The sequence below is a fragment of the Ciconia boyciana genome, chromosome 18 (assembly GCF_034638445.1).
Source record: "Ciconia boyciana chromosome 18, ASM3463844v1, whole genome shotgun sequence".
NCBI lineage: Eukaryota > Metazoa > Chordata > Aves > Ciconiiformes > Ciconiidae > Ciconia > Ciconia boyciana.
In genome coordinates, this window is record NC_132951.1 from 12,314,571 (window position 1) to 12,329,369 (window position 14,799).

Here is a 14,799-nt window from a genome sequence, read left to right on the forward strand (position 1 = left end):
TTCGCCCGGTTACCGTGCGTAACTACATGGCTTGCGGGTAATCGGAGTGAATTAATTACAAGTTACCGACGGAAGCCAAAGGAATCTATGGCAGTCCCGTTACAGGCAACGGTAGAAGTGTTGTGTTTCCAAACAGCTTGGTTCTAAACCAATTGGTTGAGCTCCCTGTCACCGATTTTAAACGTTTTGGAAAATGGGGGAGAAAAATTCAGTGGGATTGGAAGTACCATGAATATTGTCCACACGTGTGGAAAGGTTAAATGTCTTTTAGGAAAACAAAAAAAGTAAGCTTGTTAACCTGATATCAGTAGCAGGAATAAAATAAAATGAGCAGCTAAAACTTTGTAAATAATTAGATACTACAGATATGACGAATGTAGAGATTAAAGGCTAAACGACGTATGCTTGAAAAAGAGACCCTTCCCTCCCCCGACAAACCTGGTATTCCTTCTTGAGAGGGGATTTCAAGGTCTGGTTTAGTCAAGTTGGTATAGTTAGTATCACACACGTGAATTTCTCGGAGGAATTTGACTCTAGTGTGACCTGACAATTTAATTAAACAATGGCAGTGTTGTATGGCAGCAAGGCAAAATTTAAGAATGACCTTAGGAACAAATCATGCATCTTGATCATTAGTTGGAAAACATAAATGAGTGGGTTATTTCCAGTCTGCTCCTCCACTTACCAATTCTTTGTTCAAATACTAATACTCACTTAAATTATCCAAAAGAAGGTTTATAACCTTTGCTGTTAAAGTTGACTGATGGCGGACAGGCGAGATGATCAGTGACAAGGCGTTGCTGCTGCAGCCTGGTCTGACCTTCCTGGTTAGATGGTTCCATGTGGCAGAAGGATTGTAATATAATGAAAAAGACTGTGTAAAGCCTAGAAACGATGATAGCTTCCTACCACAAGCACAGAGGTGGCAGAGAGTGACTTGCAGGATTTAGCTGCATCAGTGACGCAATTTGAACTTCACTGTTGTGCGATTTGATTGTTGTTTTTTTTTCTTTTTTTAAAGAGAATCAAATTGGAGCGATCATATGTGTGCACCTGGTGTTGTTAGAACGGGCTACTAGAACATAAGCTCCAGTTACAGTAGCTCTCAAGTAAGATATGAAAATACTGGAGGAGGAGGCCACAAAAATGCTCTGGGTCTGGAAAACAAGCCATGTAACGGACTTAATGAACTCAGTTTATTCAGGCACATTCAAGAGAAGAGGATTAAGTGAGTCAGCCACTCTGTGGAAATCCATGTCTATGGGAAAGTTATCTGATAGCTGAATGTTTTCAGTCTTTCCAACAAAGACGCAGTGAGATCCGGTAACTGAAAGTCAAAGCTACACAAATTCTTTTAAATATGACACAATTTCCTAGCAGTGGTGGATGTTAATTATAGGAATAGTTTACGGGAGAGGTTAAAGGCTTGCCATTATTTGGAGGTCTTAACCTGAAACGATAACAATTTTGAAGATGGGCTTAAACCTGAAATCTGGGGCAACTGGCTGGTGCAAAGATGCCCGTGTAGTCTGGGGGAAATCAGTGAGATTATCAGTGAGTCACCTTTTGGGACTCTGTAATTCTTAGTCTGCTTGGCTGCAGAAATAGCAGGATTTTTTTTTTTTAATGTTGCTTAAAGGGCTGTAGTTCTAAATTAAGATAGGTTTAAGCAATCTTAGGCTTTTGGATGAACCTCTGCTTCAGGGGGGAATTCTGCGTGCTGTTCTTACAGAGGAAAGCTGAAGTAGTGCGTTTCTTCCTCCACTGTTCTTTAAATCATCAGAGTTTGGCCACAGAGAGCAGACACTGAGTTGGACAAAGGGGTGTGCTGTACTAGTTCGGAGAATCCCCTCCCTCTTTTACTATGTCTTCCCCATATGTTTGCAGTCTGATCCAGATTGGAGGTCAGGACGGGATTTCCAGCAAAGTCTGATTTGTTAAGGCACCATACGAGTTTTTCACCCTCAGCAAGAGCACAGTTTCCAGGCTGGGACTTTCTGCTGGCACTGTTTTTATCTCATCGGGTTCTTGTAAAGGGATTTTGGGATCTGTTTGTCCCAATGTATTGTTTCAATAGGACAAGAGTGCTTTCAAGGTGGTAGGTTTTATAAAAGGGTACTGGATGATAGGGTCAACTAGAGGATCTGTTGACTCACTCTGAAATTATGACTTTTTAATTTAAATAAATACATATTTCTCCCTGTGCTTCTGTGAATGGTGAAATGCTGCCTCTTATGTAGCACTCTGCATTTGGGTGCGCTCTCAGGACTTGCTACCTCCCTGGTTTTCTACAGAAACGGGCACCTGCCCGTGGCTGTGTGTCAGCTTTTTGGCACAAGTGTCACTAATAGCCGTGACTTCTGGTTCCATGTTTTTTTGCACTGTATGCGCAAGCAATAGAGCAGGAATAATCAAATTTTAGCATGTGGAGCAGAACCACTAAAATGCATGTTCTGCAATGTAAATGATCCATCAGAAAACCTCTGTAGCTTTTAAGGCAATAATGCTGTCTGTTAGAAATCATAACGCTCCCCTGCACAAGGTTTTGTTGGTGCTTACAGTTTAGGGGTTGCAGCAAACTTTTCTCAGCTTTCTTTGTTGGGGGAGCTGAACATGCTGCTCGTACGAAACTGCACCAGACAAATGTGCCGTGCACAGAGCACGCGCAGAAGTTCGGAAGGACTAAACGGCAATGTTTCAAATTGTTCCTTTTCCAGTGACACAAAGTAGTGTTGGTCCTTAATGTAAGGCTTGGCAAAGCTGAAACAAGTGTAATTTCTGTTGTTCTCCAAAGGCAGCTTGGAGAGAGGTGAGAGGCAGAAGTGGGTGCTCTCTGGAAACACACTCAGTGTTGAGAGTTCTCTGTTCAACTCTGCAAGGAAGCTCTGTTACGTTATAGCTTGGATTTTAATGCAGAGGTAGATGTGTCCGTTCACAGTTGGTAAGAGGAGCAGGTCTATGCATTTATACTCTTTGACAACCAAAGCAGTTGCTCTGTGAATAAATAATTTTACCTAAACTTGCATTAAATAACTTGATGTGTGAAGTGATGTAGCCTGAGAGGAGAGGGGATGAGGGGCACAGGCCGCCTCTGGGCTAACTAAGAAACAGTTTGACAGAGACATTCTGTTGGAATTAAGAGTGTTCTTCTCCTGAACCAAGTTTTAATAATTTGATTCAAAAGCTAATTACTGAGTTTGTGTAGTATGTGTCTTTAAAATAAAAATTCTTTTTTTTTGTTGTTTTTTGTAACTCTCTGAGGATGCTCCATGCTATGAGAGCCTCCTCAAGCAGCTCCCCTTTGTAATCACGTGCATTGGAAGAAAGGGCTGGCCATAGAGGAATTGAGTAGTGTGTGAGAGGACCAGGATTACATTAATAGCAATAGGAGATACACCAAGTGCTGAACATCTAGCTGTTTCACATTTTCATCTTTTAATTGAATTCATGTGTAAAACTAACATAGCGTAGGAAAAACTATGGTAGATGTCCATGATAAAAGTCTGAAAAGTTCTTGTGGGAAAAATGAAAGAGGGGAGTGTGTATGTGTGGGATAAGGGAGGGCTGAAGAGAAACTCCAGTTAGATTTCTATTGGAAGAGAAATCTGGAAAGCTGTCTTACCAGAGGATAAAAGTCTTGTTTCTTTTGTGAATCCATGTGGAGGTTTGGTGTTGCAGCATGACCAAGTGGCATTAACTGGGCCTGGAAGGTGAGACTTAGAACTTCTTTTGTCTCAGCTTTGCCACTTGCTTGGGGTGATGCTCTGGGCATAGTCCTTTGCGTTGGCTCTAAGTAGAAACAGACCTGTTTGAGGGTTGAGGCAATTGCTATTGTTAAATTTCTTACAGAAGAAAAAAATTCATGTGTTACTAATCCTTATAGAATAATCCTCTTTGCAGTGTCTTCTGCAAGAAATAGGTGGGCTGATGAAGCTAAAGAAAGGTGTTTTGAAATCTGATCAGACTAGAAGCAGCTAAAAATCTTTCAACTTCTGTCCAATCACCAATAAAACGTGAGAGTCCTGTTCCTTCTCTAACTAATGTATTCCAGTGGCACAAAGTTGTGTGTTACCTGCACTTAAAGTTGCAACACTGTGAATCTGGAAGGAGAAGGGAATTGCTAATGAAGAAAAAGTAGATATAAATAATGGAACAATTAAGCAAAGGAAATAAAGTTCTAATTTATATTGAATAAGCCTTTAAACAGCAACAGCACTAGAACCGATTTTGAAACTAATATATAAGGTGTGGGTAACGTTGCTGTCCTGATAAGAGAGCTGGGTGCGGCTGTTCCTACAGGCCTTACCTGCCACTGCTGGTGATGGTAGCTACCAAAATAAGAAACGGTGTCAAAGTCTCTTTTTATGTCATAGTACAGAAGCTGGATTCTCTGCTCGGTGCTTCAGTATTAACCATTACTGAGTCTGTTCATGAAAGCATAGCTGCAGATTTATATCAGTATAGGATATAGATTTATATCAGTATAGGGTAGGATATAGATCTGACTCCTGTGTGTTTTACTAAGTGCATGTTGCTAAGCTTAGCATTACAGTGGTTTTTGTTGTGTGTTACCAAGCTGGAGCAGAAGAGCCTCTAGCTCTAAATGTATTTCATGCATTTAAATAAATTCCTCTTTATTACATCTCCAGCTCTGCCAAGAATATGGTCACACTTTGCATCACGTTTAAATGTGTGGCTACTGTCATTTTAGACTGTTCTTTTCTGACTAAAATAATGCTGGTTTTTTTCTATTTTATGGCTACCTATACCCATACAATGCAATTTATTCTTGACTGTTGCTCATCTTGCCTTCAAAAAGCAGAATACTTTACAATACAAGGACTTACCCTCACAGCGATACACATGATACACATAACTGTGGTTCAGTTACTAATTTCAGAGGTTTTTTTGCTCTTACACTTTTCTGCATTTTTCATTCTGTGCTGAAACTTTCTGCTATATGGTTCAAAAGGCACTTTATGATCATTCTTGATTTTCACGCAAATTCATTGAGCCTTGTTTGGGTTACATGTTCAGGAAAGAAAAGTCTCTTTTTCAAAACATCTAGGACACTGTCTGTCTGTCCACTGACAATCTTTTTAATGTCAAACTCTGCCTGAACCTCCTTAAGGAATAAGCTGTTATCTCAGGAAAAAAGTTGCCTGGAACACAGCAGTGCTGTCAGGAATGTTTGAAAATGTGAGAGCGAGCACAGGAGGAACTTTGCACTGCTTGGGAAATGCTTGCTGTATAAAACTGCTGCACGCAGATTTTCTTAGATTATACCAACGCCTGTAAATTTGTGGAAAATATTCCTTGGGGACTAAAATCTCCCACTGTTACAAACTAAAGGGAAATGGGTTTGGCTTTTTGTGAAGCAGAGTGCAATTTTGCTTTACAGGATAAATAGCTGCTGTTTCAGACTGTGCAAAGCAGGTTTTTAGTAGCCATATAGTTGGAAGCATTATTGTTTTTGTTTTATAAGCAGTGGCTGCCACTGGGTCATTCAGATGGATGGGAGTGGAGGCTTCCTGATGAAGTTCTGTTTGTGAAAGTGGGTAACCTGCGTGGATTAGGACGATGGTTCTCTGAATAGTTTATAACATCAGTAGGGTGTTCTTGTTAGTCTACGGTGACTCTTAGCCACGTGAGCTTAACATTACAGTAAAGATGTTTAGCAAGAAGTAAAAATGTTGGTGTGTATGTAAGGCTCTGTTTCAAGAAAACATTTCATGCCTGCCAATCTTTTTCTTTCCAAGATAGCACTGAATGAGGTGCTTAAGTTAGGATTGCTTCAGTGGAGCTTAGGTGCTGGGTTGGTAAGTGTACAAAAAGCTTGGCGTGTTAACAGGCCCGTTTGCTTCCTTCCAGCTCTGTGGTGGCAGCAGATTCCCCTGACATCGCTCAGCAGGTGACACCTTCACCGTCCTCCTTCGGGGTGAGTTGCTGTGCCTCGGGACCCGAGTCTGTGCAGAGGCGTTTGACAGTTCGGGGGCACACTCCACATTGGCAGTGTCGGGGCAGTACAGCGTGAGGAGTTCCTGCTCCCTCCTAGTCTCTCTCGTCTGAGCTTCGGAAAGGAGCATTTTCGACTTTGATTGCTTTGTCAATCTCTTTCACCTTATGCTCATAGCTTGGGTGTTTGGGGGACAACTGAGTGGGGTGCCTTGGTGCAGGACGGGGTAGGAGGGAGAGCGCACCAATTGCATAGGCTGCTGTGACTGTTCTGATCCCACATGGAGAAGCTGTGCCCTCATTGCATATTTATAGGTAGATCTTTGAGTGGAACAGTCCTACTCTGACAATTTGACATCGAGATTATTAAAATTAATTTCTGTTCTGAGGATCAGTATCAGCTTTTCTGTGTGGAGTTTGTTTCTGAAAGTAATACAAACATCTTCTGTTTGGCAGGATGTTTTATTAGTTTATGTAGGTGGGTGAAAAGGAACTTGACAATAAACCAAGTACCAGTTGTACAAACTTGTAGCAAATACTGTTTCATCACTGTAGTTTGCATGACCACTCTTAGATTAAGACATCCTTTCAAATAAGCAGTATTTTATGGCACAGCAGTGTATTAGGGAATAGATTTTTGAGGATTCCATTTTGATTTGTGAACTTCATTCATGATATTCCCTTATTTTTCTACAGATTGATTTAACTGCATCCTATGTTGAAAAGTTACCCAGCAGTCTGTACAGATAAAGTAGATTGTGTAGAACTCAGTTTATCCGAAAAACTTGTGCTGGGTTAACTGCCCTGGCACCCTATCTGATTCAGTATCCTTTCTTCTCTCAGAACGGGAGAACTGTGATCTTTCTGTTTAGTACTGCAGCCTACTGAGATATTTACCAGTGAGGGCTTGCATAATACAAGGAAATATAAAATGTCTGTGCAGGAGCAGTCACCAGTTAGTGTATTTCATCTGTTTTCCCCTTTTGTTCAAATGGAAACAAAGCTTGGTGTTTAAAGAGAAATTTCTGGAAAGTCTCCTTTTGGGTTTTTCTCGTCTCCCTTGTATGTGTTCTGAGATGTAGCTGCAGCTCCGTTAGAGGGCACTCTTGAATAACGTCAGACAGCATTCACCACATACTCTTCAGAGAGAAGTCCTGATGCAAATGTAATTTCCTGCCCCAGAGCAGAAAGTGTGAAGCTCGAGATGGATTACCCTATATACTTTGCTATCTTATGATGCAAGGCAAGATTGACTACGTTGCGGGCTGATTTAATGTTTGTGCTGTATATGGAACATAGCAACAATCTATTAGATAATTCACTGTAGTTTTCCAACTGTGGATTAATTAATTTAAATAACTTGCTTTTCTCATGGCCTTTACCCCATAAACTGCCTTGATCCCAAATGTATGTCCATTTTAGAACTTTTTTTGGTACCGTTGCTATCATCTTAAAATCAATCCTTTAGAAATAATAAGTTGCTTCAGAAACTCTTGGGTTTTAATTCCAGCCCTTACATCAGTTCCTTCTGTGCCTTTGACGAATAGCTTATCATGTCTTCTTTCACTTTCCTTCTGTAATAAAGAGGATAATGATTTTTACCTTGGGAGAATTAATCAATCTATATAAATGTGCTTTGAAATCTGAAGTGGTTTAGAATTTTTTAAAAATATAATTAAAATATTGAACAAAGCAGGAGTCAGGGAAGTCAAATTTAAGACCATGATTGTTGCTCAACTGCTTTGGTGCTTCTTCTGTTCTGGCAAGATTATAGAGCCAGATCATTTACATTACTTTTGACTTTTCTTGATGTTTTTAGTTTAAGGAGAAGCATTCTTTATATGCAGGAGTCAGATTGTCTGTAAACATAAACATAATCTTAACTTTCTCCAAAACATACCTTGTTTTGCTTTTAAAAAAGCATACCAAACCGGTGTAACTTGAAACGTTTTTCTGAGCAATTAGCGCTGAATCATACCCACACTGGATAGGCTTGGCAAAACTGAAGTGCATGTTGTCTATGCTGGAACTGTGCCTACATAGCATAAACCTCAGCTTTAATATATTGCTTTACTTAGCCTCTAAATTCCCACTTCTGTGTTAGCGTTACTGCTGTAGCTGGGTTCTACGTAGCCACTCATCGGTGGTGCTCATGTGCCTCTCTCAAAGATCAGAGAAGAGGCATCGCATGGGGATGTGATTTGAATAAGGTCACAGAACAGGGCAGTAACAGCTGTGAACGGAAACCAGTGGTCTGGCTGACTGACCATCTCCTTACTGGGAAGTATTCCTGCCAGCTGGGACTGGCACGTCTTTCTTACCAGGGGTTTAGCTTTACTCAGAGGTGACAGCTTTATCGTCTGTGGGTTAAAGATGGTAGACATTGACAACCTGAGAGTTTATTAGAGCAGATTCTGTGCTATAGCTAGAAGATAGTACTTTACTTGGTATCCTGAAGAACTATGTAGTGCTTCCATGAACTCTAATGGCTGTGAGACTCTGCTTCTCCAGAATTAAAGCAGACTAATAGGAAAAACTACTTGTCAGGCCAGCTTTTTCTTCTCCTAGTTTTTAATCTCCTCTCACACCTTCCCTTTCTTTCCCACTAGTATGGCTCCTTGTTAGCTTTTTGGCAAGGAGTGGTTGCCTGGAGTAAGGAAGGAAAGCTGAGATGTTCCTTCTCAGGAGTCCTTCATGTCTGTCCCAGCTAGAGGGTATGTGAGGAGGCAGCGGAAGCTGAGCTGAGACATGGTACCGTGTGGGTGGCTGCAGATATATGGAAAGAAGCACTGTGGAGAGACTCCTGCAGACTGTAAGGCAGTTGATTGGAACAAGGTGAGCAGCTCTTACAGTCAGGTCTTGGCTAGGTAGCCTTGCAAAACAGCTGTTGGGCTAAATACAGGCATGGCATCTCCCACCACCTCTCATGGGAGGGTGGCAATAGCAGCTTCTCTGGGGCAAAGGCAGTGGGTCAGGGAGAGTGAGCAGCCCAGACCTGACGCCGCGGCTGTTGTGTGGCCCCCTGGATTGTTTCGGTGAGTTAGGAATAGGGCAGCAGGCAAGGCAGGCCGGACAGTCAGGCTATCAGGGATGGCGTCCGAGTGCCTGCATCAGCTGTAGTTTCTGAGGAAACTTTTGTTTGCCTGACTGGCAAATGGAATTTAAGGTGAAATGGAATAAATAAGGACTTCCCTGGTAGAAAAAAACAGTTACCAAGCCTAAAGCATTTTCATCTGTGGGGCTGGGGATTGTATTTTTAATGGTTTTGAAGAGCTCGGCTTTTGTGATTTCTGTAAATGATATTAGGAATGACATTTTGAATGACAGAGGCTTCAGCCAAAATCTTTGCCCCCTCAGTGTTATACTCCGTCACATATGTAGATGCCCTCTCATGTGTTTTACCACACATACAGTTTGGGTGTTCTAAAAAATAATAGTAATCTAGCAGCCAGTGACATCTACAGAACGTGCTGAAGAGAAGCTCCAGCGTGCTTGTGTGAAATACTTTCTTCCAGTGTTGAGTAGCATCTCCTACAAATATTTTCTCTCAGAACATTTCTGTGGAACTGAAAGTTTATTTTTAGGGTGATTTATGTTTTGGTCTTTGTCATTCTTTGAAGACTAGCTGGAGTTGTGTGGTGACATCTTTGCATGGGTCAGCCAATGCCATCTTCATGGCATGATGTATTAAATGTAATTAGTAGATGCTAGTGTCATCTTTGCATTAGCTCTGAAATCAGGTCCAGGTACCACCTGATTTTTATTAAAAAAGACGGTTGCAGTTCTTGGTCCCATCTATAGTTACAATCAGTGTCGTACTTAAAATGTTCTGCCAAGTCCTCCTTATTTTTCGCTGTGCAGCAGCAGCAGCTTGTCTTTTTGGGATCTGGAGACCACATGTGTGTCTCTGGGCAGTATTGTGAGGCTGGTGTTGTGACAGTAGTTTCTTTAGCACCTGCCTGCTGTTAGCCTACCTCCAGACTGACATTCTGATATGGCAGATTATTGTGTCGGTCTCGGAAGACGTTGTGGGACAAACTGCTGTCTGATATGGCTAGGTGGCAACAACTGGAGAGTGTTTCCTGCTTAAGTAAGAGTGAAAAAGCCACTACTAATAGAATTTAAGGGAAGAAGTAGAACATGTGTTCATAAAAACACAGGAGAGGAGCATAATGGGGGGAAAGCATAAATTTAGGCCAGTCTTCTGTGTAATGTAATAGTGTAAATGGAGCAAGCCACTTTTCTTTCTTTCTTTTTTTTTCGTTTTTTTTTTTTTCAGGAGGAGTCTAGCTAAGTGCCCAGTAGTGCTGGCTGGCTGAGTTGTCATAGGTTTAAGCGCCAAAAAGTAAATATTTTTAAGTAAAGCAAATGCAAAACTTTGGGGATATACTTAAAACACAAAAGAAAGCAAAAAAGACCAAAACTGAAGAAACCTTTTTGTGTACAGTGTCCAGAGCAATTTTAAAATGCTCTTGTTCCATGCCTAAATAAATGGTTCTTTCAGCCAAAGAGAAATCTTTCCTATTGATTTATTACACCAATTTAGATATAAACCCTCTGTGCAGGATTGTCAGTTTAGTAGAACAGCTTTCTTTCTACTTTCAGATTTAATCCACATGTTGTTGTATCAACAGAGCCTTTGTCTCTGCTCAGTTATGAGTTATCCTTTTTTAATAAAAAAGTGAAAACACATGTTTTTTTAACAGCCCTATTACAAAAAAGCATAGGATGACATAGGGAGAGGTGACCATCAAATAGTGACTCTGATTTGTAGGTAACTTCAAAGTGGTGCTGCAAATGAAAGAGTGACAAATGGACCTTTCCCCTCTCCCTGTCGCAATGACTGTGGAAAGCCCAACAGTGACAGGAGGAGGCAGCATTATCTTTAGCCAGGATTTCCTAGGTGTTTTTACCCAGCTTGTGCAGTGATGCTAAACACGCTCTTTTTGGTTAACTCTAATTTCCTTCCTTTTTTTAAAGGGGGACTTATCCAGAGGTGTATGTAATTCACATTTCCTTCCTTCCTGCCTCCCTCCCCTGCAGAGAAGGATTTCTTTCTTGGACCCCTCCTGTTTTCCAAATGGAGGGGAATTGCTCTCAGGAAACTCATGAATTTGGTATTATTTCTATACTTGGTTTTGTGAGAAAACATTTATTTGAGTATCAATGCTTACTTGAAACCTACGTGAGGGTTCAGAAGTGCATATTAGAGCTGCTCAATAAAGCAGTTCACTACATCGTTTGATTATAACCTCTGTTTGGGCCCTATCACACAACTAACTCCTGTAGCATCATGAATTAGTTCTGAAGATTTACTTCAGTACAGCCTGAACTGGCAGCTTGGTGGGCTGAATGCAGCCAAAGGCAGAACTGTTGCAATATCTATGTCTTTGGTGCTAGCCTGCTTTCTTCCAGCTTGTGTTAGACTCCTGATGTTCATCACAGTCTCTCTTAATTCTCTTTCAGATATCAGCACAGCAGATCCCACGTCAAATATCATTATAATTATTTGCAGTGGTGTGATTTTAAAAGAGGCTAATAATAATGTGTCTTCAACCAGAAGGAATTTGTCTGGCATTTAAAAGATGTGGCATGATCCTGTTCTACTTCTCAAAGTTATAGAAGAGAATAAGAAAAGATCCACCTTAGAGGCTTTAGTAGTTAGTGATGGGAAAAAGAAGGTTGTGTCCTTGCTGCCTGAAGCAGATAGCAGGCCTGGCAGTGATACTGGAGCTCTGAGGAAGACGTGGTCTTGCTGTATCAGACAGATCCCTTGGTCCACCAAGCTATTGAAAAAAGAACACAAAATCCTTGGCAGCATGTGTGCAAACGCTCGGAACTGGCAGCGTTTTTTCGTAGAAGTTAAACTGGTCTGGCTTTGTCAGAGGACAGGTAAGGCAGGCAACGGTTAGCAGCCTGTGCGAAAAGAGGCAGACTGTTCATGTTTAAGGTGGCTTAGATACTATCAAATTGTCTGGATGTTAAGTCTGCAAGTGTTTCTTGCACAAGAAGAAAAAAATCCATCCCTTTGAACATGGCTGTGGAATGCAGACTTACGGGGGAGGGGGGGGTGTTGTTTGTTTTCCTGCAGACTGGCCTTTTGTCACTGCCTGCATTTTTCTTATGAGGGCTGAGCATACCTTTCCAACATAAGATAAAACCTGGATCTTGGGAGGATTATACTTTCCAAGCTCTCTCAGACAGTCTCCTGTCCTCAAGTCTGCATTCTACCAAGTTAAGTTCTCCAGACCTTGGTACTAGTGGATATTTAGGTTAGGTTTGTTTCCTTTTCAGTCTATCGCTGTTCTTAATGGCAGCTAGCCATTATTACTTCTCAAAACAGCTTAGAACTTGAATCTTTCCAGAGCAGTGGTAAATGAAAGGGGTATTCGGCTAGCAAGAACAATTTCTTTACATGTGGATTTTGCAGGGCATTGTACTTTGTTGTGCTTTCATCTAAAATATCCTTGGGCAACCTCATCCAACTTTGAAGTTGGCCATCCTTTGAGCAGCCAATTGGATTGGAAACCTCCAGAGGTCCCTCCCAAACTAACTTACTCTGTGATTCTGTTTTCTGGTAGAGTTCTGGCAAAGATGCTTCTTTTGGCTTCGTTTATATCTCCCCTCACTCTCAACAGCTTTCATCATGTTCCCATCATGAGCAGTTCTTTAAACTGAAGTGATGTGTAAACATCAGGAACAGTTTCTAAACTGTAACATGAGTTTCCTTCCTTCATAGTTTAGACTGTTTTTTATGCTGCCATATTCAGATGATATGAAAAATGCTTTTTCTTTTATTGCTCTTTATTAAGAGATAATAACATTTTTTTGGTCCTCAGACACAAATGTTTTACCATGGGGCAATACAAAGGATAATTTTCTAAAAGCTAATGGGTCTTGTTCTTAGGTCAGCTTTGTTCCTTGGCACTCTTTCTTTGTTGGGAAGCTGCAGAAGAAGGAAAGACAAAGAGAAAAGAGCCTTGTTGTTATTTGGGAGTTATAAGACTGTATTGTTACTGCATTTTGAGTGAGTGTTGCATTTTTGAGTTAAAAACTGAAGTTAAAAAGATACTATTTTTATGGTACATATTATTCAAACACTTTAGCTCATACTTAACTTTATGCTGTACAGTATTTTGCTTAAAATTTAAGCAGTTGCTTAAGCACTTTGAGTAGTAATGAACTTAATATGTCTTAGTAATTTAGAAACTGTATGCTTGACAAGGGAATGCTGACAGTTTGTTGGCTTGCTTGGATTTATGATTTTATTCTGAGGGCAGAACAGGATGGTGGGGCAATTAGATGGAGTTACATATACCAAATGTATAATTTATCACATATGTACTCAAAAGTGAAGTTGACTAATCTTGTAGTTCATGCTTGCTGTATGTTCAGACTTTAACCTCTCTGTTTAGATTGCCAACGTGGTGCCAATTAGTGGGACTGTGATGTGGACACTAAGGAATATAACTCACTTCACATGGGTTACCAAACAGCTAGCAGATGTTAAGCTAATGGTTCTTGGCTACTACCAGCCTGACTTGGATTTCAACCCAGAGGTGAAAGAATTTATTTCTCTCCCATTACCATTTCCCTTAGGCCATATTGTCCTGAGCATCGAGAATTCCTTCAACTTACTCTGGAAGATGATGTAAACATTTCCCCTCCCCCTTAAACCTGTTCTCACGGTGTCTTATATGCTCCTTTATTTTTAAATATAAAAATATTTGAAGTCTGTGCTGACTGTGTGTTGTGGTTCATGTACTGTACCTGCAGCTACATCTCAGAGATGTGACAAAAAGTCTGTCCTAGGATTACTGTTACTGCTTTGAGTAACAAAGGCCATAGAAAGCGGCAGGTCTGGCTTGCTGGGATCCTGCCTTTCTTTGTTCTCATTGCTGGATATTATACTCTCAAACCCTGTAAAAAGCGTAACTGCAAGGCCCATAGTTTTTCTTCTACGAATGAGTCAATGCTGAATAACTAACTGGCAGATTCTGCGGCTTCTTTGGTGTGATTTAGAGCAGTAGGTAGTAGTTGTTACTCAAGATGATTTAAAATATGGTATGAAATATAGTGTAATAACTGGAAAACATTCATCACTTTCACTTTATTTTCTGTGCTCTTCCAAGTGATAGGTATGACAAGGAGGTCTTTGAATAACCTTAGCAGCTTCAGGAACAGAGGTAGGGTAATGGAGGGCTCAGCTGAATGAACAATAACACTTAAATACTTATTGATGCTGAAATCCTGTTTTATAACTCGCTGTATAGTCATCTGACGTGTTTAACCAGCATATGTAATATTAGGGCTGATGCTTTTTGTTCTCTCCCTGGTAACTTTGATTTTCATTCTTTGAGGATTTAGCCTTTGACCTAAAAGTGTTGTCTGTAACATTATGTCCAGCATTCAGTTTTTCAGGAATTTCCTTACCTTGCTCATTTAATACTTTGGTAAAAGGCAGTAGTATTAGCGTAACAGGTGTTTGAAAAACAAAAATTATACTTGATGAGAAGTTTTCAGTCATAGTTTATTTTCTTACTGACGTGCTATTTTGGGGTGTCAAACTTGGATCAGCATCAACATGAACACCAACAGGAAGAGTTGGGTGAGGGTTAAATAACTGTCACAGTTATTTTTCAGTGAGCAATGAAAATAAACCGCTTGCAAGGTCCTGTCATTTGTTGCTTTTCTTCAAGGTTCTAAAGCAAATGTTTCATTCAGTGATGCATTTGATCCTGAACTTCCAGAGAGAGCAATTATTTTTAATTTCTTGAGATGAGCAGAGCTGTTTCTGTCCTGTGGATTCATCTTTCTTGATGTTTATGTGTTTACTAAGGACAA

At 40.6% G+C, this 14,799-nt stretch overlaps 1 protein-coding gene across 11 annotated transcripts in view; it reads left to right on the forward strand.

Moving 5' to 3' along the window:
- The window catches only part of EXD3 (exonuclease 3'-5' domain containing 3), a 296,388-nt gene that overhangs the window by 1,061 nt on the left and 280,528 nt on the right, over positions 1 to 14,799 (forward strand). For all 11 annotated transcript variants that reach the window (XM_072883192.1, XM_072883193.1, XM_072883198.1 and 8 more), the window contains exon 2: positions 5,872 to 5,938. The gene's annotated coding sequence lies outside the window, so the exon portion shown is untranslated. The remainder of the gene's footprint in view (positions 1 to 5,871; positions 5,939 to 14,799) is intronic.